At 48.7% G+C, this 26207-nt stretch overlaps 1 protein-coding gene across 1 annotated transcript in view; it reads right to left on the bottom strand.

The window, feature by feature from the left end:
* CDH23 (cadherin-related 23) overlaps positions 1 to 26207 on the bottom strand; it is a 310969-nt gene that overhangs the window by 243207 nt on the left and 41555 nt on the right.

Raw genomic sequence — 26207 nt, 5'->3', positions numbered from 1 at the left:
TTTGGAGACAAAGTCTCGCTCTGTTACCCGGGCTGGAGTGCAAGTGGCACGATCTCGGCTCACTGCAACCTCCACCTCCCGGGTCCAAGTGATTCTTCTGCCTCAGCCTCCCCAGTAGCTGGGATTACAGGCATCTGCCACCATGCCCAGCTAATTTTTTGTAGTTTTAGTAGACATGGTGTTGCACCACGTTGGCCAGCCTGATATTGAACTCCTGACCTCAAGTGATCTGCCCACCTTGGCCTATCAAAGTGCTGGGATTATATGTGCGAGTCACCATGCTCGGCCTAATTTATTTATGTTTAATTTATTTGTAAAGATATAACCTAAAGCCGTAAATGAGTTTCCAGCCTCCCCTGACTTCTAGGAGCATACACTTCCTTTCCATTGCTCTCAGATATTCTCTAGTGGCAAAGTTTGAGAAATACTGAGTTACTTCCCAAAGGCTTGGGCAGATTCTAGATGGGGAAACTGAGGCCCATAAGCGCCTTACTTGTCCAGGTGCAACAATGAGTCCACGGCAGCCTGCAGTCCACTGGACCGCAGTCCTCACCTGCTGTACCTCAGGGCCCAGCCCAGATGGGGGATCTGGGGCCAAGCTCCCAGCTGGCCAAGGGGATTCTGGGAAGACCATCCTGGCCTTCCAGCCAAGGTTGCATGACTGGGTTCAATATCCCAAATGGCTCTCTCAGGTCTGATGCTCAGGTCCTCCCAAGAAGTGGGGCGCTGGGCAGAACAGGGATGGGGCCATCAGCTGCTGTCACCCACCCTGTAATTTCCTGGACTTTTATCCATTTTCCCCTCAATTATGTGCTGCTCAAAATGGTCCTTTTCAGCTTCCTCACGGGCTCTTGCCTGCTCATGCCTTCTTTGTGTCCCAGGTAATTGCTAGTGACCTTTTCTAAGTGTACTAATTAAAGGTGCCGATTTAATATTATATTTAAGACAAGAAGTCCCGCAATTTTCCAGCTGGGCACATACTCCCCCGCCCAGTGCTGCTCTGCCTCTCTACAGAAGCTGGGCCCAGCCCTGGCTTCTCCAGGAAGCAGGGCTTGTTTCTCCACTAGGGGAGGTTTCCAGCAACCTCTGGCTGTGCTATTCCTACAAGAGTGAGGCCAATCTCTGGGGTTCAGCTCCAGCCCAGTGCTCTTAGTTATAGCCATGCAGGAGAATCATCTCTGGCTGGGGGACCCTGGGGTACACATGCCACACAGGTTTGCTTCCCACCTGAGAAACAGAATATACCTTGCATCTCAGGGCTGGAGAATACCTGGAGTTCCTTTTGTACAAATTTGTGGTAAAACACACAACACATGAAATTTACCACTTCAACCATTTAAAGTACACAATTCAGTGGCATTTGGTACATTCATGATGCTGTGCAACCATCACCACTAATTCCACAAGATTTTCATCATCTCCAAAGGAAACCTCATGCCCACGAACCAGTCACTCCCCATGACTCCCTTCCCCAACCCCTGGCAACCACAAATCCACTTTCTGTTTCTATGGATTCGACTATCCTAGAGATTTTATATGAATGAAATAACACAATATCTGGCCTTTTGTGTCTGATCTCTTTCACTTAGCCAAATGTTTTCATGGTTCATCCATGCTGCAGCATGTATCAGTACTTCACTCCTTTTTAACAGCTGAATAATATTCCGTTGTGTGAATGTAACACATTTTGTTCATTCATTGATCAGTTCACAGCTATTTGTGTTGTTCCCACCTGTTGGCTATTGGGAATAATGCCACTATGAACATTTATATACAAGTTTTTGTTCGAACATCTGTTTTTAATTATTTTGGATGTATACTTAGGAGCACAATTGCTGGAACATATAGTAATTCTATGTTTAAATTAATGAGGAACTGCCAAAGTGTTCTCCATGGTGGCTGTATTATTTTACGTTCTCATCAGCAATGGATGAGACCTGGTGTTTTTTCAGTGGTAAGGAGGATACCCTGCTATTCACAGGGGCTGGAACGCCCTCTTATGATAGAGAGATGGGAGCTGGCTGGGTCTCCGCAACAGATGCTATTGGTACCCTGCCCTCTATCCCTCAGCACACACATTTCCACACACACCAGCCTGACTGCTAACTGCCAGCACCTGTGAGTGTTCACCCAAGGGGTTCTGGCCATCAGAGACTGCTCCTCCTAAATACAGCACGGCCGGGAAGTGCCGGGAATGGATGCCCCCGTAGCAGAGCTCACCGAGTGATTGTGGAAGATGATAGATAAGGATGACCTTGTCTACCATGATTAGAGCTCAAAAATGTTAGCTATCATCGTCATGTTAGAACCCTCCTAAAAGTTCACTTACAAAAGCTGCTTAGTCTTCTTTTCTAGATAAAATTCCAAGAATTTGGAATTCTTCCTTTCTGGTGGGGTTTTCAGAGCTCTGTGGATAAGGTAGGTAAACAGCCCAGCTCCAGCACCTCTCAAGGGCATAACTCAGCGGTCCGTGTTCTACACTGGCAACTTGGTTGACAATAACACATCTTTAGGGCTTCCTTCCCTTCCTGTCTCACTTCCTCACTCCCTACTTGTGTTTCCTGGAACCTCCTCCCCAGTAAGCTTCTTGCATTTAAGTCCTCATTACAAGGTCTATTTCTGGGGAAGCCCAAACTTCCAATGCATGTTTAAGACCGTGCATTGGAACTACTGTACAGCTTTACAATGCAAATTCTCAGGCCCTCTTGACTGGGTTGGCTAGTGGGAAGCCCAGAGTGTAAACTTTTCAACAGCAGCCCCTACTCTCCCTGTAGGAGACACTCACACACAGCCAGGTTAGAAGTCCTGTGGCTGGTTTATAGCAGAATGATATTCGAATATTTAACAACAGGCACAGTACAGACATCAACCAATCAGGAAAAAACACTGGCCATAAACACCCAGACCAGTAAGTACTGCCTGTAAGTCAGCCTGGTTTATGGCTCCCATTTTAGATGCAGAGAAAAGCTCCACCCGTCCCAGGATGATTGAAAGGCCCAGTCTTAGGGCTCCTGGCTCAATCAGTGCGGCAGAGGATTCTATGCACCTGGCCTCTCCTACCCTCACGGGGAAGGGGCATCCAGCTAGGCCAGCCCCTCCACTCTGTGCCACCCAAACCATGCCCAGCCTAACCTCATGGGTGGAAAGCGGAACATTCAAGAACTTAATCACTATGCATATATGTTCATGCCGGCATTCTTTGCAATAGCCAAGAAGGGGGAAGCGATCCAAGTATCTGTCCACAGATGAATGGATAACCAAAACGTGGTAGATACAGCCAATGGAATATTATTCAGACTTAAAAAGAAAGGAAATTCTGACACATGCTACAATATAGATAAACCCTGAGGACATTACGCTTAGTAAAATAAGCCAGTCCCAGAAAGACAAATAGAGTATGGTATGACCCCCCTGATATCAGGTACCTAGAGTAATCCAATTCAGAGACAGGAAGTAGAATGGTGGGTGCCAGGGGTCGGGAAGGGCAGAATGGAGAACTATTGTTCAATGGCTACAGTTTCAGTTTTCAACAGAAAAAGAGTTCTGGAGGTCGGTTATGCAACAGTATCAATGTGCTTAACGCTACTAAACTATACACTTAAAAATGGCTAAGATGGCAAATTTTATGTTATGTATATTTTACTATAATTAAATTTAAAAAAAAATCTTAAATCGACCATGTCTAAGGCACTAGTGATCTGGCCCAAGATAACATCTGTCACTACATCTCACAGCCTCACTGAGCTGAGCCCCATCTGGCCCCACAGACCTTCTTTCTGTTCCTGAATAGGACGAGTTGGCGGCTGCCTCAGGACCCTTGCCCTGATTGTGCCTTTGGCTGGGAAGGTTCCTACCCTAGGTCACTCCACCTCCATGGCAGCTTCCTCATTATTCACCTCTCAGATCGTGAGTTAGCACCTTGGGGAAGCCTTCCTCAAATTCTCAATCAGCAGAGTCTAGCTAAAGAGACGCCTGGTCACTCAGTGTCCCAAGACTCTAAGTTATTATCTTCACAGTCCTCTCTCTCTGAAAGGATCTGCTTATTCACTAGACTTGCTGACCACCTACCCCAACCCCCTGCCCATCACACAGCACATTCAGCCTGACCTGCCGTATTCCTTGTCATATCCCTAAGCCTAACACGGGGATTGGCATCCTGGAGGCACTCAGTAAATAGCCATTGGGTAAATAAATGAATCCTGCTAACAACTGCCCAGAGGTGTTAGGAAAAGACAGCCCCCCAAAGCCATGAAGGTCTATGAGCCACGACAGGAGGAGAGAGTATAGCAAGTTAATTCTTAATTGTGTGCACAAATGGACAGGGGAAAGGATAGCTGATCAAAACCTAGTAACACCCAAATCAGTAGCGCTTGGCTTTGGGCCCAGGCAAGAATCACAGCTGTGCAATGACTGGGGGTCCAGTCTCTGAGGAGCCGGCCCTGTACCCCATCCTGGGGTCTATGTACCCCATCTTGAGAGCTGAGTACCCTGTCCCAGGATGTACCCAACCTGGGAGGCCAGGTGTCCTGGTGGAGGTAGGAATCTGCCCAGCAGACTGCTAAGGCCCCTTGGGAGTTGCAAAGCTGGTGGCACATCCTCCACTGTGGCCTCAGCCCTCAGCAGTAGTCCACATCTGCCTTCCAGGCAAGGGGCGGACAATCACAGCCTCCCCTGAGGCCCCGCTGGGCCCATGCTGATCGCTGAGATGACTGTTATTACTATTATTGTTGTTATTTGCACTGAGGGGCAAGGGCTGGGATTGGGCATTGTTATCACACGGTTTCTGGAGAGCGGTGCCTGCTAGATGAGGGGCGGGCCAGAAACTGGAAGGGCAGCACAGGCTGCAGGGCTTTTTATTTTCTCTAGATGAGAGAAGGATGAAAGCAAGATTTGTTTCCAAAACACGGAGAGAGTGAATAAGCGGTGTGGTGCGAGAACATGCCCTGCTCCCTTCTTGCAGCAGCGTCTCCTTAAAGCACACCTTCCACTGTGCCACACTCTGCTCAAACGCCTGCCTAGTTCCCAGAGAATGCAAACGAATTCCTTACCATGATGTCTAGTGCTTCCCAATGCATCCTTAACCTCCCTGGCCATGCACATTTCCCTCTGCACCCCTGGGCCCGGCCTTCCACACTGCTGTCACCCGAAAGCATATCAGGCACCTGCATGGATTCATTGTTTGTACCTCTGCACAGCAGGCAAGAGGCCATCACCCCTTGGAGGTAGAAGCTGATGTTCTGGGACACGCTTGGCAAATCTTCCTTCTCGTCTTCCCCATCCCTCATGGTTAACTACTGCTCTTCTAGGGCCGGGGAGCTAGCCAGTCCCAGCTCTTGCCCACACAGACCTTACTAATCAATCACAGCACCTTTTCCCATTGAATCGCATTCAACTTCAGAATCCTTCACAACACAGGGTTCCATGCAGTCACCATAATCAATCCTAAAAGGTACAAGAAAGCAAGGCTTTGCAACCTGTGACCTAAAAGGACTTCACACCAGCTGTGATCTACTGTCTTTCCCCATCTAGGGGCCAAGGACCCAGCAGTCTGCCCCTGCCAGGCTCAGGGTTGTTAGAGAGACAGAACCAGCCTTGGTGTCTCCAGGCTAGCTCAGAAACAGGGACTAGTTATGACTGAAGTGAGAACCAAACAGACAAAGCCCCCTTCTCATTTTGCAGAGAGGGAAGCAAGGGTCCTGGCCAGGAGAGGGCTGCCTGGGATAGAGCTGCGCATGCGTGAGTAGCTGAGTCAAGGAGCTGCAGACAGCAGGCCCCCAGCCTCAAATTCCAAGTGCATGGGTATGGCCAGGGTTTTCTGAGAATAACTACTCCTCACTCCAACCATCCCACCATGGCCATCAAGCCTGCTGCACACCCCACCCGCAAGAAGGGAAACCCACCCTCCTCCTCCTGGCTGGCCTGGGTCCCTGCCAGGACCAGGGGCTCCTGCCCTCCCCCTCTCCCTGGGATGGGCTCTCCAGAGCCTGAGCTGGCCTTGGAGCCTGCCATCTCATTTGTCTCTCCTCTGGGATCAGACAGGCCAGTTAAGTGCCTTGATTCCTGGGGATAATTTCATTTGTCTTAGGTCCCCCTCCTACCCTCCTGCCTCCAGTCTCTCAAATCCCCTGAGTCCCGAACTTGGTTTGACCTCAGAGGAGTTCTTTTCTTCTTCTTAGGCTCCACCAATATCCCCATCTGGGGGAAGTCAGAGGGAGTAGAGTGAGCTCTGACACTGGCCGGCTCTCTCCTGAGAGGCAGGCGGCCTCCAGGCTCACCCTCCACTGACCCACGCCCTCACTGTCATCAGAAAACCCTTGCCCTGAGTCAAAGGAACCATCTCTGCCATCAAAGCCCACAGGCCATCTTCACTCCTGTGCTCCCCTGCAACTCTGTCCACTTGGAGTGGACGGCATGAACTGTCTGGGGGAAAGGAAACCAGCATTCCATTTCCTGGGCATGACTGTTTGCCAGGTACCACACTCAATGGTTTTCATTCATTCACTCTATCACTTATTTTCTCCTAATGGCCCTACACAGAGGGTCAGCATCCCTTTTATACAGGTAAGAAAACTGAGGCTCAGGCCAGGTGCAGTGCCTTACACCTTGTAATCCCAGCACTTTGGGAGACCGAGGTGGGTGGATCACTTCAGGTCAGGAGTTCAAGACCAGCCTGGCCAACATGGTGAAACCCCGTCTCTACTAAAAATACAAAAGTTAGCTGGTGGCGGTGGGGGGCAGTGGTGGCACACACCTGTAATCCCAGCTACTCAGGAGGCTGAGGCAGGAGAATTGCTAGAGCCCAGGAGGCAGAGGTCACCGTAAGCCAAGATCATGCCACTGTACTCCAGCCTGGATGACAGAGCGAGACCCTGTCCCCAAACAAAACAAATCAAAACAACACACACACACACATACACACACACACACAAAAAAAAAAATAAAGAAAGAAAGAAAGAAAAAAAAAGAAAACTGAGGCTCAGAGGGGTAAAGTGACCTACCCAAGGTCACCCAGCCGGAAGTCCAATCCAAGTCTTTCTCATTCCACGACCCTCGTGGCTTTTATCACAAAGCCTTTTATCCAAATCCAAAACTCAGCCCCTGAATACAACCTTCTTCTCACCCCAAAGCAACTAACCCCATGGGGGCTGCCTCCAGGTGGACCCTGGTCTGAAGGTGAGCAGCCCTGAGGCAGAGACTTGGTGGGGGTGGGCTCCCCGCTAGCACCCTGGCTTTCCACAGTCTACCTATCACTACCAGCAAGATGGCCATTCCCTCCTGAGAGTCAGAGAAGGGGCTGCGGGCTCACCTGGCCACACAGGTGTCTGGATGGATGGGGACAGACTAATCCAGGGAAGAAGGAGGCATTAAACAGAGCCAGATGACACAAACTCAGAGGCTTTGGTGGCAGGGAAGAGAAGGAGTAAGTGAAGTACACACACGCATACATATTTTTAAAAATGTATTTATTTTATTGATACATAATATTTGTACATATTTATGGAGTACCTGTGATATTTTGATACATACAGAATGTGTAATGATAGAATAGCAGGATTTAGAATATCCATCACCTCAAACACTTATCATTTCTTTGTGTTGAGAACACTTCAGATCTTCTCTTCTAGCTCTTTTAAAATATACAATAAATTATTGCTAACTATAGCCACCCTATTGTGCTACACAATACTAGATTTTTTTTTTTTTTTGAGATGCAGTCTTGCTGTGTCACCCAGGCTGAAGGGCAGTGGCACCATCTCGACTCACTGCAACCTCTGCCTCCCAGGTTCAAGCGATTCTCCTGCCTCAGCCTCCCGAGTAGCTGGGACTACAGGTGGGTGCCACCATGCCTGGCTATTTTTTGTTTGTTTGTTTGTTTTTGAGACAGAATTTCATTCTTGTTGCCCAGGCTGGAGTGCAATGATGTGATCTCGGCTCACTGCAACCTCTGCCTCATGGGTTCAAGCAATTCTCCTGCCTCAGTCCCCTAAGTAGCTGGGATTACAGGCATGCGCCACCACGCCTGGCTAATTTTGTATTTTTAGTAGAGACGGGATTTCTCCATGTTGGTAAGACTGATCTCCAACTCCGTACCCCAAGTGATCCACCCACCTCGGCCTCCCAAAATGTTGGGATTACAGGCTTGAGCCACGGTGCCTGGCCGGAATTTTACTCTTGTTGCTCAGTCTGGAGTGCAATGGCGTGATATCAGCTCACTGCAACCTCTACCTCGTTAGGTTCAAGCAATTCTCTTGCCTCAGCCTTGCAGGTAACTGGGATTACAGGTATGTGCCACCACGCCTGGCTAATTTTTGTATTTTTAGTAGACAGGGTTTCACCATGTTGGTCAGGCTGGTCTTGAACTCCCGACCTCAGGTGATCCACCCGCCTTGGCCTCCCAAAATACTGGGATTACAGGCATGAGCCATGGAACCTGGCCTATTTTTTGTATTTTTAGTAGAGACGGGGTTTTGCCATGTTGGTCAGGTTGATCTCGAACTCCTGACCTCAGGCGATCTGCCTGCCTCGGCCTCCCAAAGTGCTGGGATTACAGGCGTGAGCTAGCTATATTTTTTAACTCATTACCATCCCTTCTTTCCCTCTCTCCCCAGCCTCTGATAACCATCATTCCACGCTCTACTTCCATGAGATCCACTTTTTAAGCTCCCACATATGACTGAGAACATGCGATATTTGTCTTTCTGTGCCTGGTTTATTTCACTTAACATGATGATCTTCAGTTCCATCTATGTGGCTGCAAATGATAGGATTTCCTTTTTACAGCTGCATAGTATTCCATTGTGTTCATATACCACATTTCTTTATCCATTTATCATTGATGGACACTTAGGTTGATTCCATATCTTGGCTATTGCAAATAGTGCTGCAATAAGCATGGGAGGCAGCTATCCCTTTGCTATCCTGATTTCCTTCCCTTCACACACACATTTTAAAAAAATTAATATGCCCAAGAGGAAAGATCAGACATTGAATACCAATACTTCAGGGACCTGGCCCTGACTCTTAGAAACCCAGAGCTCCTCTGCCTCTGACATAGCAAATAAGGACCATCATTTGCTAAGGGCTGCGAGGCCCAGTCGTAGGCAACTATGTGCTCTATTCCCCTACAACCCAGTGCATCACAGAATGGTCAACTCACTTGCCTAAAGTCACACAGCTAGCATAATCAGAGCTAGGATTGCTCAGTGACCCTCCTGTTGACATCCTCCAGGTGCCTGGGCACCTGTTGTCCCTGGCACTGCTCCAGGCACTGATGATACAACGAACACTGCAGCCAGAAGCACCTGCCCTCCTGCAGCTGACAGTTCAGCAGGCAGACCTACAAATTCACCACACTTCACATTCCTCCTGGCCTTTCCCTGGCACACTGCGGAAGTTCAGGACGGGCTGGGGGCTGTTTGCAGACTGTAGACATGAAGAACTGCATCCCTGCCCTTCACCTGGCCCCGAACGTGACCCTTAGGATGAGCATTCCAGGGAGTCCAAGGACAGGGGTTGGGGACTTGGGACACAGGCTCAAAGGGCACAGAAGAAGCTGTGGGAGCAAGGCAGCCTTACAGAAGTCTCTACCTTTAAGACTGACAGAATCAGCCAGGCCTAGAATTGATGTGGCTGGCCCTGGTTCACACTCAGCCAAGACTAGCTGTGTGACCACGGGCAAATTACTGCTGTCTCTGAGCTTCTCCTTCCCCACTGACACCACGAAGGGGCTGGCATCAATGGCCAAAGTACAGAGGTCCATGAGGAGAACTGAAAACCATCGTGGCAAATGGGTCAAGGTTCACGTGCCCACCCCAACCTCCAGGTTACAGTTTCGTGGGCATCGTGCTGAGGAGTGTGAGGTTGCATCTGAGGTCAGCAGGAAGGAGCGTGTGATTGGTCAATGACACACGATGCACACAGGGGAGGGAGTAGCTCTACTTGGCTAAATATTTGTATTCTTGATATGGCCAACAAGCTCCTTTTCCAAAGGAGAAAATAGGGCTGAGTGGCCTGGTGACAAGTCCACAGTCACCCCGCTCAACAGCTAGCAGGTGGCGGAGCTGCCACTCAAATTGGTTCCTGGACTCCCCATACGCTTTCTTTCCACCACACCACATTAAGGTCCCTTCCAGTTTAAATATCTACAATATTACAGCCCTGTTTTCCACAAACTATGTACAAGGAAGATGCTCCGCAGCGGAGGATACACAGGCAGAGAAGACCCAGCCTGGCTCCCAAGGGTTTACAGTCTGGTTTGGACACTTGGGGAATGAACTACCACAGAGCCAGCAGCCAGGGTCCGCGGCAGACTGGATATACTTTTTCTGCCCAGAAATAGCAGCCTGAGCATGAAACGGCCATGAATAAAGGAGCCCTGGGATGTTCTGTTTGACCTTTCTGAGTCCTTGTGGCAGCTCCCAGGCCCATGAGGGTTGAAGTCTTGTCTCAGGGCTTGGAGAGCCAAGAGGTAGTTACCAGATTTAATAACAGTGATAATAGTGGGGTGGGTTTTTTTCTTCCCTCTCCTGAAACTTTTCAATTCATTGAATTGTTCAATTAACTTTACAAAAGGAAATGTGGAAAAATGACGGCAAATTGAACTTGACATTATCATTAAAATAAACAGAGCACTGCAGGCCATTAAAGGCTCACAAGGAGATTATCCAAACACTCGCAGGCACATGCTGGTTCCTTCCTGCTCAGAAGTGACCCTGATGTCTTCTCCTTCCCTGCTGCAGGAAAAGTCACCAGTCACCCTCCCCACAGCTCAAGAACGAGGCTGCACTCGTGAACCCCTCACAGTCCCCTGAATGTGACTGTGGGGGAACGGCAGTGGCCTGGCTGGAGGACGACTCTCCACTACGAGGCTGCCATCTCCGGGGCATCCCGTCCATCTTGGGCCTCTGTCCCAGTGCAACAAAGGGTCATTTCAGCCCTGGCTGCACCTTAGGATCACCTGTAGCCCTTTTGACATCCCAGCTGTCCATCTGTACCCCAGACCATATACATCAGGATCTCCAGGGAGGGACTCAAGCATCAGGATTTAAGAACAAACTGAACCATTCAAGTGATTTCAATGGGCTGTGGAGCTGATATCCAGAGTCTTGATGATTTCTGAGGTTCCTTCAACCTTCAGGACATATCTGAGACACTGTGATGGAGGAAAACCTAGAGGTCAGCAGTTCCCACACTTGTCAGCACACTGGAATCACCTGGAGCTTTCGAGCAATACTGGTGTCCGCCACCAGTATTGTGATTAGCCAGTGTCTCCCACCATGGTGTCTCCCACCATTGTGTCTCCCACCAATACTGGTGTCTCCCACCATTGTGATTAGCTGGCCTTGGGTCCAACTTGGGCTTTGGAAAGTTCTAAATTGCCAGGTGATGTACTGGGCAGGCAAGAATGGGAATCACTCCTCCAGGGAGGCCAGCTTCCCTGAGCCTCTTCCAGTTCTCCATGTGCTCACCCGTGTGGAACCCAGCTACAGTGGGGGCCCCCCAGGCACATTCAGCTTAGACCAATCCACAGGTGGAGAAAAAAAAATGTTTTGCTTTGTTGCCCCTTCCCATGTTCAAATTTTTCCAAATCCCAATATTAAAAAGATGTTAATTCATCACCTGGAGAGCTTCTAAAACTAAGGATGCCCAGGCCCCACCCACTAAGGATTCTGTGTTAATTAACTGGTCTAGTGCAGGACCCAGACAGCAGTATTCGGATATAAATTCTCAAGTGATTCCCATGTACAGCCAAGTTAAGAACCACCGGGTTAGAGCAGCGATTCTCAAATTTGAGTGTTCATCAAAACTACCACGAGAGCTGTTAGAAACAGATTTACGGGCCCCTCCCAGACTTTCAGGTTCTGAATACGCATTGTTAACAAGCTCCCAATTGCCACTAATGCTGCCTGAGACCACATTTTTGAGAACCCCTAAGTTAGAGTTTCCATGAGTCCAGGTCCTAGAAATTTAAGATTTTTCTTTTCTTTTTTGTTTTTTCAAAAACTCTGTCACCTGGGCTGATGCACTGCCACAATCATAACTCCTGGATTCAAGCGATCCTCCTGCCTCAGCCTCCCAAGTAGCTAGGACTACAAGTGCGCCACCACACCTGGCTAATTTTAAGTTCTTTTTTTTATAGAGATGAGGTCTTGTTGTGTTGCCCAGGGTGGGTTCAAACTTCTGGGCTCAAGCAATCCTCCCACCCCAGCCTCCCAAAGGGCTGGGATTATAGGTGTGAGCCACCGTGCCCAGCTTAAGATTCTTTTCTAGAATAATTTGACTCTGGGGAATTTGGGACTCAAGGCCTGATTTCAAAATTCCATCACCTCCTGTGCCCCTGCTGTCCACCCCTTAGCCACAGACCCAACCCGGCTTGTCTTCGCCTTTCAATAGCAGGAAAAGAAATGAAGAAAGGTGCAATCATAAAAGCAGGTGAGCAAGACACCCTCCCCTCAGCCCAGCTCTCCTCCCACTCTCCCGCAGCAAAGGAGGTCAGAAAAGTCCCTCCAGAAATCACTTCCTCTTTGAGGAGACTCATAATTACCCACAATGATCACAGCACCATTCATTTTTCCCTAAAATTAATACATCATGTTAAGAATGATATCACACTAATTTATCACAAGATTTATGAAACTTGCACTTTTTCTAATGAGATTTATGCAAATGCCGCTCTTGCCTCTGTTTGTGTTTTTAAAAGTTTTGACAGGGAAGTGGGGGTCCAGCCCAGTTGGCAGAGGCCCTGTCCCCACTCAGGGGCAGGGCCAGGGGCTCCATGGCGGTTCCCACCCTCCGAAGGCTCCAGGTGAGCAAGGTCTTCAGCCTTTTCACTGGGCTCATTCTCCATTCCCCTCTCTCCAGGTACACACCCTTTATTCATCTGCAGCGGGATCCTCTCATGGGGCTCACCTGCTGTCAGGTGGGCAGGCAGTTACAGGGGGCAGGGTTGAGTCTCTCTCATCCTATCAGAGGCCTTCTAGGTGCTCAGTCTCTGAAATCAACTGCAGGGTGTTGGGGAGGGAGTAGCAGGACCCAGCTAGACAGGGTGGAAACTAGCGTGAGGCAAGCCAGGCACCCAGGAGGCACTCACGCTCAGGTCCTGTCCCTGTACTTGCACAAGTCTGAGAATGTCTCCTGAATTTCTGTGCCCTGGGGGTTGTCTTGCTTCACTATAGTCCCGGCCTTGCCATTATTTATTGAGCATCTACTGTATGGGAGACACTCTGTTAAGCACTTTGCACACATAACCTTACTCGATATTTACCTCTAACGTGTGAGGAAGGTATTCCCGCACTCCAATGAGTGGACTGAGTCTCAGAGAGGTTTAGCAACTTGCTGAAGATCACACAGCTAGGAAGAGGTAGAGCCAGGATCTAAGATCCAGGACTGCCTGACCCCAAAGACAATGTTCTTATCCAGTACCAGCCCCAAATGATTCACAGAAGGCCTTCCCTCTGCTGGGGTCACATCCTACACACCCAGTTATCCAGAACATAGATGAAAAGCAGATTAGCCCCAAATGTCTTTAAGCAGGTAAAAGCCATGGCACAAAATACATGCACTAAATTTCAAGCTTATTACGGAAAAGAAAGATAGATCCGGGTCCTCACTCAGAGCCTGCTGACTTGTACGTTACACACAGTTCTGATGAGCTTGGCACTTTGCTGCTTGCGATTCATGGTAATCCCAAGCAGGTGCATGGACAATAATAGGAGCAAACAAACAACAGCTTCTGCCGCTCACAAAAGGGAAAGGCAAAAAATTCTCTGAAAAGTGAAAACTGAAATAATTTGAGTCCCTTCCCTAGCTCTTGTAAATGGCAAAACATCATCACAGATTGCTATTCATGGTGATATGTTCAACCACAGGCCAAGGAAATGCTGAATGATGAGTCATCCTATGTAAGAAGGCAGGTAGGTATATAAGAGACCTTATGAATATTCCATGCAAGCTATTATAATTTAAAAAAGGATTTTATGTTTAAAGGAATACTTCCCAAAGTGTATTTCGCGAATCATTAATTCCCTGGCAGGCTAACGGGTGCTCCATGAGAAAACGTTCCTTGGTCCAAAAGGTCTAGGGAACACTGCATTAGAAAAAAATTTGAACAGGTTTCTTTCCTGCAGGATCTCTCAGAGCCTTTATTACACTAACGTGTGCTGTGAAGCTCCACAAGGTGGTAAAGAAAATACAGCCTTCCCCAAATCTATTTGTTCAGGAAGCCCTTTATTCTGAGAGCAACTCAAAGGACGCCAGTGGAATGGGAAATAATAACTGGGGAAATGCTGGGCCAGGGGCTTTTCTGGCTGTTCTTACCTCAGGCACGTCTCTTCTTGGAGTGGGTACATGGATGGACGGATGGACAGATGAGCAAATGAGTAAAGGAAAAAAACAAGCTGTTCTCATGAGAATCTCTGTCGTGGAGGGGGAAGCATGAGTGTGGAGTCTGAGAACACTGCCTAGATGATTTCTGCCCAGGGCCCTGCCTGCTTGCAAGTCACCTGGGCCTTTCTACTTCTAAGGGTGGCAGGTCAGGGGCAGTTTGAGCTGCTTTCACTCAGGCCAAATCCTGAGCACCTGGGATCATAATCGTAATAACTTGAAATATGTACACAATGCACATACTTTCCTGGCCACTGATTCTGGGATTCCCCTACCAACAACCCCACTACTCTCCACGCAGTGGGCTGTCTGGGGGCTACACACTCTTTTAACAGATGAGGAAACTATGGCTCAACACTGCTGACTAGTATGCCCAGAGCTGTACAGTGTGGGCTTCTGGACATGGAGTCAGGGTCCCCGGTTCCACTCTCGGCCCTCCTGGGTAGCCTAGGCAAGTCGCCCCACCTCTTTGGCCTTGTTGCTGCCTAAGAAGCTGTGGCAGGGTCAAGCTGGGAAACACAAGAGGAGCGCTGAATCAATCCCACAATCTGGAAGAGGCCGCGAGCACCCCACGGCAGACTCCAAGCGCAGCACTCCCCGCCCTGTGTCCTTACTGGCCTTTGATCCTCCCAACCGCATCTCCCACCTGACTGTGAGTGCCCTGAGGGCAGGAACTCTGACCCTTGTTCCCTGCTGTATCCCCAGAGCCTTGAGCAGTACCTGGCACAGACAGGCCTGTGGTCAATGTCTACTAAACAAATAATGAATGAATGAATGAATGAATGAATGAGCGTGTAAACACAAGGTGATGTGGTTCTAGTGTTTGCAGGAGTGTGGTTCTTATAACGTCAAAAGCTACACCAAGGATTCCATCCCATCTCTGCAAAGCACATCCCAAGGAGCGTCCTGCTGTCTCTGTTTGAGCGGCAGAGAGAAGAGAGCACGGGTCAGTTTTCCCAGTGCTTGACCTGTCTGGTGTCTGCGTAATTGGGATGGATGTTCTTTAGTTGGGTGTGTTTGGTTTTTAACTAGGCAGAGGGAAAACTTCTGGAGTCCTCAGATGTCCTCTTTCCACTGGAATTAGTATCTACCCTTCCAGTCTAGAACAGACAGAGCTAGAAGCTCTCAGGCCCCACATTGTGGAACTGGTAAATGTGGGTGGGCAGGAGGCAGGAATGGGTAAGTTGAGGGTAGGCTGCAGAAAGCTCCATTTGCCATTTAACCAAGGAACTGCCCAGAGATTGGCCCCTACATACCTCTGTGACTCCTATGACACCTGTCACCCATGGCTTTCAATGCCCTCTGTTCCTGAGCATTGGGTAATTTCATTCCTGGAGCCTGTGGCAGGACTCTGGGCTCTGTGCTCTCTCTAGCTGGGGCCTCCCTCTTAAATTGCCCCTCTCCAGGGTGCAGCACTACTGTGGAGCTGTGCTGGGCAGCACAGTGGGGCAATAAGCCCTGGACATGAACTCCCTGGGTTGCTGGCACCAGGACCTGTATGTGTTCAAGTGGTGAAGGCTCACTTCTGGTTCCAATGGGAATCGCGTAATGTCACAGCTGAACAGGGCCTCAGACCCACCGAGTGTCCTCCAATTGCTCACAGAGGCAGGTGAGGGCTGCTGGAGACCCCACAAACAGGAGCAGAGATGGAGCTAAACTCCCACTCTCCTTTGTTGCTATGAAGACCTCTTTACCTCATCTTTTCCAATGTATGTTTCCCCCATCTGCCAACTTTGCTGAAACCCTCTTCCTCTGACAAACTGCACTGAATATCTCAGCAACCTCAGAGGATTAAAGTGTGATACTCCCAGTCGTATTACAAATGAAGGGCGGAGAGTATGGCCTTTGCTGAGGTCAAAAAGAGAAGAAATAGCTCACTCCTCCAAAAACACCTTGGCCAAACCAACCCCCACTACCTTGGTTTAACAGAAGCTCTTACCTGGTAAACAGGTCTGGGGCTAAGGTCACTGTGGGCATTTTGTTGGATTTCGACAGTGTGTCCAGGGCTGTGCAAGTCTGTTTGCTTGCTTGCACATCTCAGGGTCTCTCAAGGTGACTGATGTTTCCTAGGGTGTGCAGGAGGAGGGAGCTGATAAGCCAGCCACACTGGACTGACAGCAGCACTGGGGAAGAAGTCTAACGGGGTCCAAGCAAGATGCAGCTGCACTGCAAAGTAATCAAAGCCCCCCAACCCCATCACACCACCAGCCAGTGTGTGGGAGGGGGGTCTCAGGGCAGACCTCTACCAATCAATCTCAATCTGTGATCACATGATGCAAGGAGTTCCCATCCTGACTTTAAAGCACCCAATCAATGCATTTGGGTGCACGGCTACCTGGAATGGCACCCAGGTGGGTGTGGGGGCCAAGACTGGTTACAGCCTCTCTTTTTTTTTTGAGATGGAGTCTCACTCTGTTGCCCAGGCTGGAGTGCAGTGGTGTGATCTCAGCCCCTCTTAATACAGCAGTTGGGAGGGTGGGCTCTGCAGCTAGATTTGCTTGGGTTTCAATCCTGGATCTGCCACTTTTACCAGCTGAGTGACCTTGGACAAGTTACTTTGCCTCCCTGTGCCTCAGTTTCCTCATCTGTAAAATGGGAATAATAACATGATCTATGACACAAGGTTATTGTGAGAATTAGTACATGTAAAGCATTTAAAAAGTGTCTAACAAACACGTAAGTCCATGTTCAATAAATGTCAGTCATTACTATTATTTCCCAAGTCATTCATAAGATATCAGGGTGGCCTGTTCTAAGCCAGGCCCTGGTTGTCCCTAATGACTCTCATTTGTGTAGCCCTGGCTCAGTTATCAACTACTGTTCAGCTTTGGAAAGTTACTCGGCCTCTTTGGGCCTCAATTTCCTTCTTTGTAATATAATGATCTCCCATTTTATCAACTAATCTACTCATTATTCACTTATCTACTCAGCCACTCGTTACTCAATTAACGTTTATGGAGGACCTACCACGTGGCTTCAGTAGTTGTGCCAGACACAACCCCAGACAATAAGAATCAACAAAAGTCATAAGATAAATAGAAAAAAATCTTGCTCTTAAATAGGCCATAGTTTAAGTGGTCTTGATTTCTGATTCTAATAACATGCTGTAGGTACCGGGATCAACTTGAAAGTTGCAAACAACTGAAAATAGCAGATAAAATGTGTTTAAACTTATTAAATGAATAAATGAGCTGATAAACAAAATCAAGAATACTCAGGCCAATGCTAAATGAAGGAAGAAACCCAGAGACGCAGGGTCATTTACAGAACCAGGTAAACCCAAGTTTTCATTGTTACAGCTCCCAGGGCCCAGAAAAGAGGAGAAAAGGCCTTGCCCCACCCAGCATAGGGGTCTAATAGGAAACCCCCCCTCAGGCAGGCACCCCAAAGAACCTCCCCCTTATTGTAAGAGTGACTAGAAATAAATTCATACCCCCACACAAGCCAGTCTTAAAAAAAAAAAAGAAAAAAAGAAAAGAAAATGACGTCTCTGAAATTGTCATGCTGAGTATAGAGGGGAATGTGACTCTTAAGGATTTGTAACCCTAATGGCCCATATCTGCAACTGCAGCCCAAATTCACACGGCCTGGGTATCTAAAATCCTTAAGTGAAGAATTTAATTTAAGGTAGTCCCAGACAAGTAGTGAGCCTAAGTGCTTAGCAAAAACAAATACAAATCCCCTCTGGAGGAACTCTCACCTTTATATCAGGTCTCAAAGAATCACTCTCCCCACCAACCAAATGAGTATCGCACAGTCAAAATTCACACCCGCCCCCAAGACACTGTGAATGAAAACCTAAAGAAAAACTAGATGGCATAATCAGGCCCTCAAACAGTTCAGATATTACAATTATCAGGCATAGAATGTAAAACATGTTTACTGTGTTTCAATAATGGAAAGAGAGGCTTGCAAATATAAGTAATGACCAAGGACATTTTTTAAAGGATCAAATAGAGCCCCTAGGAATCAAAATACGATCATTTGAATTTCAAACACATTAGCTTTGTAGAGGATTAGACATAGCTGTAAAGAGAATTAGTGAATTGAAAGGTAAAATTGAAGAAATTACCCAGAATGCCACATAGAGGGGTCAGAGATGGAAAACACAACAGAAAGGCTAAGAAGAATGGAGGATACAATAAAATATCTAACTTGCATTTAACTGAGATTCCAGAAGCAAAGAATGGAGCAGATGCAATATTTGAAGAGATAATGGCTGAGAATGTTTCAGAATTAATCAAAAACTCCATAGATTCAAGAAGACAGGTGAAATCCAGCAAGATAAATAAATAAAAATTCAAACCCAGATAGGTCATAGCAAAACTTCAGAATACCAAAGAAAAATAGAGTATTTTAAAGGTAACCAAAGAAGAAAAGCAGACTACTTTCAAGGTACAAACATTTAAACTTACAGGTAATTTCTCAATGATCATAGTGGATGCCAAAGTCAATAGACTGATATGTTCAATGTACTGAAAGTAAATGGCAACCTAGAATTCCACATTAAGCAAAAATATATTTTAAGAACAAGAATGAAACAGACATGTTCAGGCTATTTAAGTAGTCAATGCCACTAGGGATCAGTAGGAAAAAAAAGATGAAGAAAGAAGTTCAGGTGAATGCTGTGGTGAACTGCAGGGCACATGTGTCCCGTTTAAGGCAGGCAGCTTTCACAGTTCCCACTGATTGTTGCCAGGTGCAATCAACAAAAACTGGAAATCCGTGTTTGTAAGAAACATTTCAATGCTTAAGTCTTAACGAAAAATCAGATGTTTAAATAAACTCTGAGTAGGTCAAACAAATCAAGGCTGGGAGCAGAAAGCAGCAGATGGATCATGAGTAACTATCGGTTTGGAAGGATCAAATGATTGATAAGTCAGGTGGACCAGGAAAAGGGGCATTATAGTGGCCAGGGCAGCACTAGAAAAGGTTCTGCTGCCAAACCCAGTGGCTCATGTCCAAGACTGGCAGGCAGCCCTCACTCCTGGGCAGAAAGGTTCCTATCTTTTTCTCTAAGAGCTGTACCCAAATTTACAGCATCTTGTACTCAGCAAAAGGTGCCAGGCCAAAGTTCCTCTGTCTGGAAAACCCTTTACCTACTTTCTCTTAGTAAATGCCTTTCCTCCACACTTCTGCCCAGGTACCTCCTGACCTTCCCTCCACGCTGCCCATGCTCACTGGCAGATCCAGCCACACAAAACCACTGTTGATGGTCCATCTCCCACTCTCCTGAGGGCCTGACCATGACCCAGGGCCTGGCCCCTTGCAGGGCACAGAGTTGGTACCTAGTGGACAATAGCTGAGGTTCCCAGAAAGGTACAGAGAGGGGCAGGGGCCAAGACCTGAGGAGTGCAGATGCTACCATATTATGTATGCAATGATGGTGTACACACAGGGTGGATATATTATGCAAGGGCCTCTGGCTGGATGCGTAAGTGATTATAAAGAGCATTAATAAGCAAAAAATGAGAAGGAAGTAGACTGTTTTTATGCATGGGGTGGGAGAAGGAGAGAGGTGAGAATAGTAGCTGGCCTGAGGATGATGACTGGGTATCCTCCAAGGCTCACCAGGGTGTCTAGGCACGGGGTTCCCATGGTGGGCAAGACCACTTCACCCCACTTATGACCAGGGGGTGGAGACAAACTCTAAATAAATAACCACACCATGAATTATTTCATTACCGTGGTGATAAGGGCCATATGAAGAAAAGTGAGCAGTTAGGCCCCACCCCACCAGATGATTTAATGATTCCTTTTAAACTTCTTTGTGCTTTTAATAATTATTTGATTCATTTAAATTTTATTAAGTCATTAATTTACATAATTCAAAATTCAAAAGGAACACAGAGCCTCCTACCCATTTAGCCCTTTGCAAGAACCGCTGTTTGCAGTTTCTTATGTCTCTTTCTAGAGACACGCTTATGTCATGCCCACGTAAGCAAGTATGTATGTGCATGTACAGCTGACCCTTGAACAACACGGGTCTGAACCACTTGGGTTAAGTTCTCAGGAAGTCAAAAGTTATACGAGGATTTCTGACTGTGTGGTGGTCAGCACTCCTAGCCCCCACATTGTTCAAGGGTCATCTATATACACATAGACACACTCATATACATTTATATATACTTTATTTCTCTTTTTTACACAAGTAGTAGTCTACTGTCCTGCACTTTGCTATATCTCTGATAGTAGATTTTAGAGATAAAGGAAATGATGTGTGTACTTGGATTTGGAGGATGAGTTGGAGGTGGAAGGTGAGAGAGCAGAGGGCCATTCCAGGCAGGGGAAACAGCTGGTTCTAGATGCAGCTTGGGGAGGTGGGGGAGGCCAACAGGGGAAGGGGCACAGAGCATATGCCTGGCCCAGGGTTGCATCCCTCCCAGGGGGCAGTTTATGCCCAATAAGTAATTGGTAGAAAGGTATCAAGTCCTGGCCCTCTTGCTCAGTAGGGATCAGCCCCTCCCCAGGGCTCCCCAGAGGGTCGGCTGAGGCCTTTCCAGCAGCTGCATTGCAGCTCCACTTCTCCCTCTGCCCAGTCCTGCTCCCTCAGTCCTGCACACCCCCATAAGCCTCCTGCACAGCAATCTTCGGCTCAGAGTCTGTCTCTAGAGACCCTGGCCTAGGACAATGAGGAGTGGCCCAAGAGTACAGCACTGGAGTTTGACACACCAGGTCAGGTCCAGGTGCGCCCCCTACTGACCATGCAACTGCTGTTGTACCCTGAGCCTCGGTTTCCCATCTAGAAAATGAGGACTATGATATTTGTCCTACTCTGTTGGAGGTCTGGTGTAAGATGATATTTGGGGAAAACCCGGTAGAGAGTGATGTCACCTTATGCCACATTACTTGTATCCCCTCATAATCCCTGCCTCCTGCCCCCCATCTAGCCTGGACTGTGCTACAAAAGCACCAGGCTGCTCCCCTCCTCCCATCCCATCTTTCCCAGTTCAAGGCCCACCCCCTCCAGGAAGCCTTCCCTGACGGTCACACATTCTTCTGCCTCCCTCTCCTCTGTAATCTCAGAGTGCCTGGAGTCTCCACCAAATAACCTGTTTATTCAGTACTTCATATCAAAACATCCCTAGATGCAGAGGAGATGGGAACTAGTATCTCTGGAAATGAGGACCCCAAAGAAGCAGACCCCAAAGATGAAACTGATTCAGAGTCTTGTGTTTAATAATGTATTTGCATCTTCATTCTCCTATTTATCCATTCAATAACTTGTCGCTGACGTCTACATAACGACAGGACAGGCGTGGCTCCAGGAGCTTAGGGTCGAGTGGGTCTGACCTGAAAATCGACATAAACTCTGTCTTCTACTCCATAATATATTGATGCTTATTTTAACATAAAATTTTTCTTTCTCCATCCATTTTCAAATACAATTAGCCCCCCAGGAAGATAAGTCAGACTTCTCTATGGCTTCTCGAATGCCAGTTGGGCATGGGCAGCTCAGAGTGAGACATCTGGACAACCTCCTGTTCAAATGTGACTTTGTCATAGAAACAGAGCACCCTGAGGGCAGGATGACACCCACCTGGAGCAATGGACTCCAGCATGACCACCCACAATGGCCGGCCGATGTGCCCACCTGGCAACCATCCCACTCCACACTGCTTCTCTGCCCACACAGTTCCGATCTGTTCAGACAGCCAGTAGAGGACCCTCGGCCCCAGGGAGGTAGGACCATCCCCTGCCTCGGGACATGAATCATTGCTGGGCTGGGGCAGTCAAATCACCTCACCTGCCCTGGCTGACTCTGGCCAATGAGATGTAAGCCGACTTGGCTTGGGAGCAGGTGGGAATATCCTCTCAAACAAAGAGCGAGCTTTCAGCTCCTCCTCCCTTGTGCCTGCCTGGAATGTCGCAGACATGGCAGCCTGAGCACAAAAGGTTAATGCAGGACAGATGGCCAAAAGCAGAAAGAGCTGGGGTCTCTAATGGTGTCATTCATCCCCTGAGCCAACCAACTCCACAACCACCAACCTTTAGACCACTTTTTTGTAAGAAAAACACACACCCAGCCAGGCACGGTGGCTCATGCCTGTAATCCTAGCACTTTGGGAGGCTGAGGCGGGTGGATCACGAGGTCAGGAGATCGACCATCCTGGCTAACATGGTGAAACCCCATCTCTACTAAAAATACAAAAATTACCCAGCCTGGGGGACAGAGTGAGACTCTGTCTCAAAAAAAAAAAAAAAAAAAGAAAGGAAAAGAAAAACACACACCCTTATTTGTGGACACGACTGCCAGCCAATTTTCTGTAACTTGCAGCCAATACACTCTTAAATGACACAGCCCTTTAGTGTGTACATGAACTGGTATGTAAGTTTCTCATTCAAGTCCCCATTTTACAGACATCAATGCATAGGAAAAGTCAACATCTATTTGTAATAAAACCCCAGCAAGGTAGGAATAGAAGGGAACATCCTTAACTCGATAGAATGTATATACCAAAAACCTACAGCAGGCATTGCACCTAATGAAAAAAACTTTAGACACAGTCCTTTTGAGATCAGAAACAAGACAGAGGATGCCCAGCATTCCTGATAATGGTTACAAATGACACAGTGGGTGATCCAAGGCATCCCCAAGGTCACCACCAGGAGATGGCAGAACAGGGCCGGGCTCTGACCTCCTGACTTTCAGTCCTGCACGCGGCTGAAAGAGCTGTCAGAGCATTCCCTGAGCACTACACAAATGCTGGGGCACAGGGAGCGCCAGCCTCCCCAGCAGCCAGCCTGTCCTGCGCTGCCCAGCTCCTCTGAGCCTGGAAAAAGGTGATCCCGCGGCCCCTCTCCGGGTTGGAGGAACACCTCCTGTTAAGTTTCCTGCCGCTGCCTCCTCTTTCTCCCACTCCCCTGGGAGATGGAGGAGGAGAGAGGAAGGTACTTGGCAGGTGTCTTGCAAGCACTTCGGCCCCGTCTGCTTATCTGCGTCCCTGCCACCTCGCCACGGCAAATTGCTTGTTGATAAATGAGGCTATTTAAGAGCGAATGATGCTGGCATTACAGTTATTAATGAGGACAACGTGGAGAGATGTTTAAGAGTGGCTCGACTGTTCTCGCGTCCTCCCACCTGTGAGTAATGGGGCCACCATGCCTCAGGCCCTCACCCCCTGCATCTAGGTATAGGCCCTGGGACAACCACAGCTGCATGCCGTAGCCGTGGGAGGTGTGGAATGGTGGGAGGATCCCAGAACCATGATTTCCATAGGAGCGCTCGGGCTGGAGGACAAGACCCAGCACCTCCTTTTGAAAGCTCTGCAGCAAGGATGTAAAAATGTGCATGTGAGGGGGCACGTGTGTGTGCACAGGCACATGTGTGTTTCGGGGGGAGAGTGGACACAGAAACACAGGAAATGTATGTACACCAACAGAGTGATTTTTGCATTACCCAGTCCCAGTCCTGGCACTTAAACTCTCTATGCCTCAGTTTCCCCACCTGAAAAATGGGTGTAGGATTGCATCCACCACACAGGCCACTAGGAGGATTAAATCAGCAGATCCACCTAAAGGGCTGAGCCCAGGGACCGGCCCTGAGAATGGAGAAGGCCCAGGAAAGGGTGAGGAGCTTCTCCCTTGTCCCATGACTGTAGTGATTAAGACGCACTTGCACGTGGGAGCGAGTGGGGGAAAGTGCTAGAGTGGAAAAAGAGAGATGGTGCCCGCCTGGGTTCTTGAGGGAGCCTGGGAACAGGGCAGAGAGACTGGCAAAGTGAGGAGCAAGATGAGGGGCGGGGCTGAGACCCAGCTGGGATGCACCAGACTAGCCATACTGGTTGTTAAAATGTCCAGCACCACCTGCAGATTGATAAAGAGCTGCTATCCCAGGCACTCCCACCCGCTGCCTGGGCCTGCTCCCCAAAAAGCTCAAACCCGCCACCAGCCTCTTGTGGGCTTGGGTGTCCCACGCTGGATAGGTGAGTGAGCGTGTTGAACGTCACCCCTGGAAGGGTGAGAGTGAATGCACGGTTATGCTGGGGTGGGTCGCCAAGTCCAAAGGACAGCCTGGCATCCAGGGAGCTTCCCAGAAGGCAAAGCCCCCAGCCCCAGCCCCAGCCCTACTGGTACCCAGGCCCCAGCTGAGTTGTGATTTAATGTTAGGCCCCTGCCACTGAACAGCATTTCTGTATCTTCTGCAAAACCGCAGCTGAAGATGCTGTTGACTGCACCCCTCAATGTCCTTTGTACCAAGACCCACATGATCAATTCCTGCTGAAGATTTACTTCCACAGAGAAAAACTGCTCTATAGATTAATGGGCACGCTTTCTGTTGCCTGGAAACACTTCAGGATGGCTCCCTTTTGGATTTAACTGTCAGAAAACTTAGGGCCAAATGCAATGCCCCAAATGTTGTAATCTGTTCTTCTCAGGCACCTGACACCACCTAATCCCTCTGCTTCCTCTGGATGAGCCACGATGTTTTATCCTCCTGTGTCTCCAGTTGCACTGGGCTTTTCCTGCTAAGCCCCCCAGGTCTTTTTGGAGGCAAGAGATCTGAAATAAACCAGCCCAGCAGCATTGATGATATCCCTAACCCCTCCACCTGCCCAGTAGTCCAGCGCCCCCACAGGTGGTCCTGAGCACTGGCACATCCCCACCAATGGGGTGAAGGAGGCAGCCTCTCCCATTCTGCGGGGTCTGTCTCCCCAGCCTCAGGTGTCCACTATGGCCTAGAGAACAGGAGGCTCCCCAAGGGTCAAGAAACTTCTAGCATCAACTTAAAAGCAGTCCTATGCTGAGAAAAGAAGTTAGAGAGGTATCTCTGTTGGGTGGGGGTCCAGGAAGGTGAGGAGGGGTAGATCTGCAAGGCAGTCTGGGACCTGAGGTCCTTTATCACAGGGAACTCTACTTTGGAAGCTCAATACTAGAGGGAATAAAGAAACGCAAAGAGAGAAAGAAGAGGAGCGGAGGGAAAGAGAGAGAGGGAGGAAAAGAGGGAGGAAGAAAGTGATGAAGGGAGCAAGGAAGAAAGTGATGAAGGGAGCAAGGAAGAAAGAGAGGGAAGACAGAAAGGAGGAAAGAAGGAGGGGTAAAGACTTTGGCAGTGGGCCTCATACCTGGAAACCTGCTTTGGTCATGGGGATGGGGGCCCACAGAATGGAGACCCCCACCAGGGACTTGGCCAGGTCCACATTGCAAAGGGCCTCAATCAAGCTCCTGATGCTCTGGACATCAGGAAGGTGGGAAGAGGATTCACACTCATGCCAGGCCCAACTCCCCCGACCCTTTCCAGGGAAGGGCAGCCCAGGCTTTCATGGCCACTTGGCAGGAAGCTGACCTAAAGCAGATGCCACACAGGCCCACTGCTGTGGGCTGGCAGGGGCTCAGTCACCCACATAGGCAAGAGGACCCCACGCAGTGCCAGACTCAGCGCTGCCCCACAGGGCCCCACACGCAGCCACCTCTCAAGAGTCAGCTCTACGAGCTGAAGAAGAGGAAGGCCCTAGACACGGGGAGCTTGTTCAGGATGGAATCGCAGAGGAGAAACTGATCCAAGAAGTCCTTTGCTCCCATTTGCCTATTCTAGCAATTTCCCAGCTTCCAGCACTTAAAACCTTTCCTACCTGGCCCTATTTGTCCACCATTTAGACAGAGACTGGTACTGACAACACTATTTGCTGAACGACATCCAAAGGGAGGGATGTGGAAGGTGAGCCCGGCCTAAGGCACCCAGGGCTGCAGCCACTCTTATCTCACATGCACCCTGAGAAAAGGCGCCATTCAGACACCGCCTCAAACCCTGTTCTCTTTGCTGGGGCCGTGTGGGGTCTCCTGCCCTTCCCCCCACCATCACACACCTCTCCTTTCCCCATTTC

Source organism: Mandrillus leucophaeus, unplaced genomic scaffold (assembly GCF_000951045.1).
Source record: "Mandrillus leucophaeus isolate KB7577 unplaced genomic scaffold, Mleu.le_1.0 Scaffold39, whole genome shotgun sequence".
Classification (NCBI taxonomy): domain Eukaryota; kingdom Metazoa; phylum Chordata; class Mammalia; order Primates; family Cercopithecidae; genus Mandrillus; species Mandrillus leucophaeus.
Note: the sequence above shows the minus strand (reverse complement) of the source record. Positions and strands in the feature narration are given on the sequence as shown.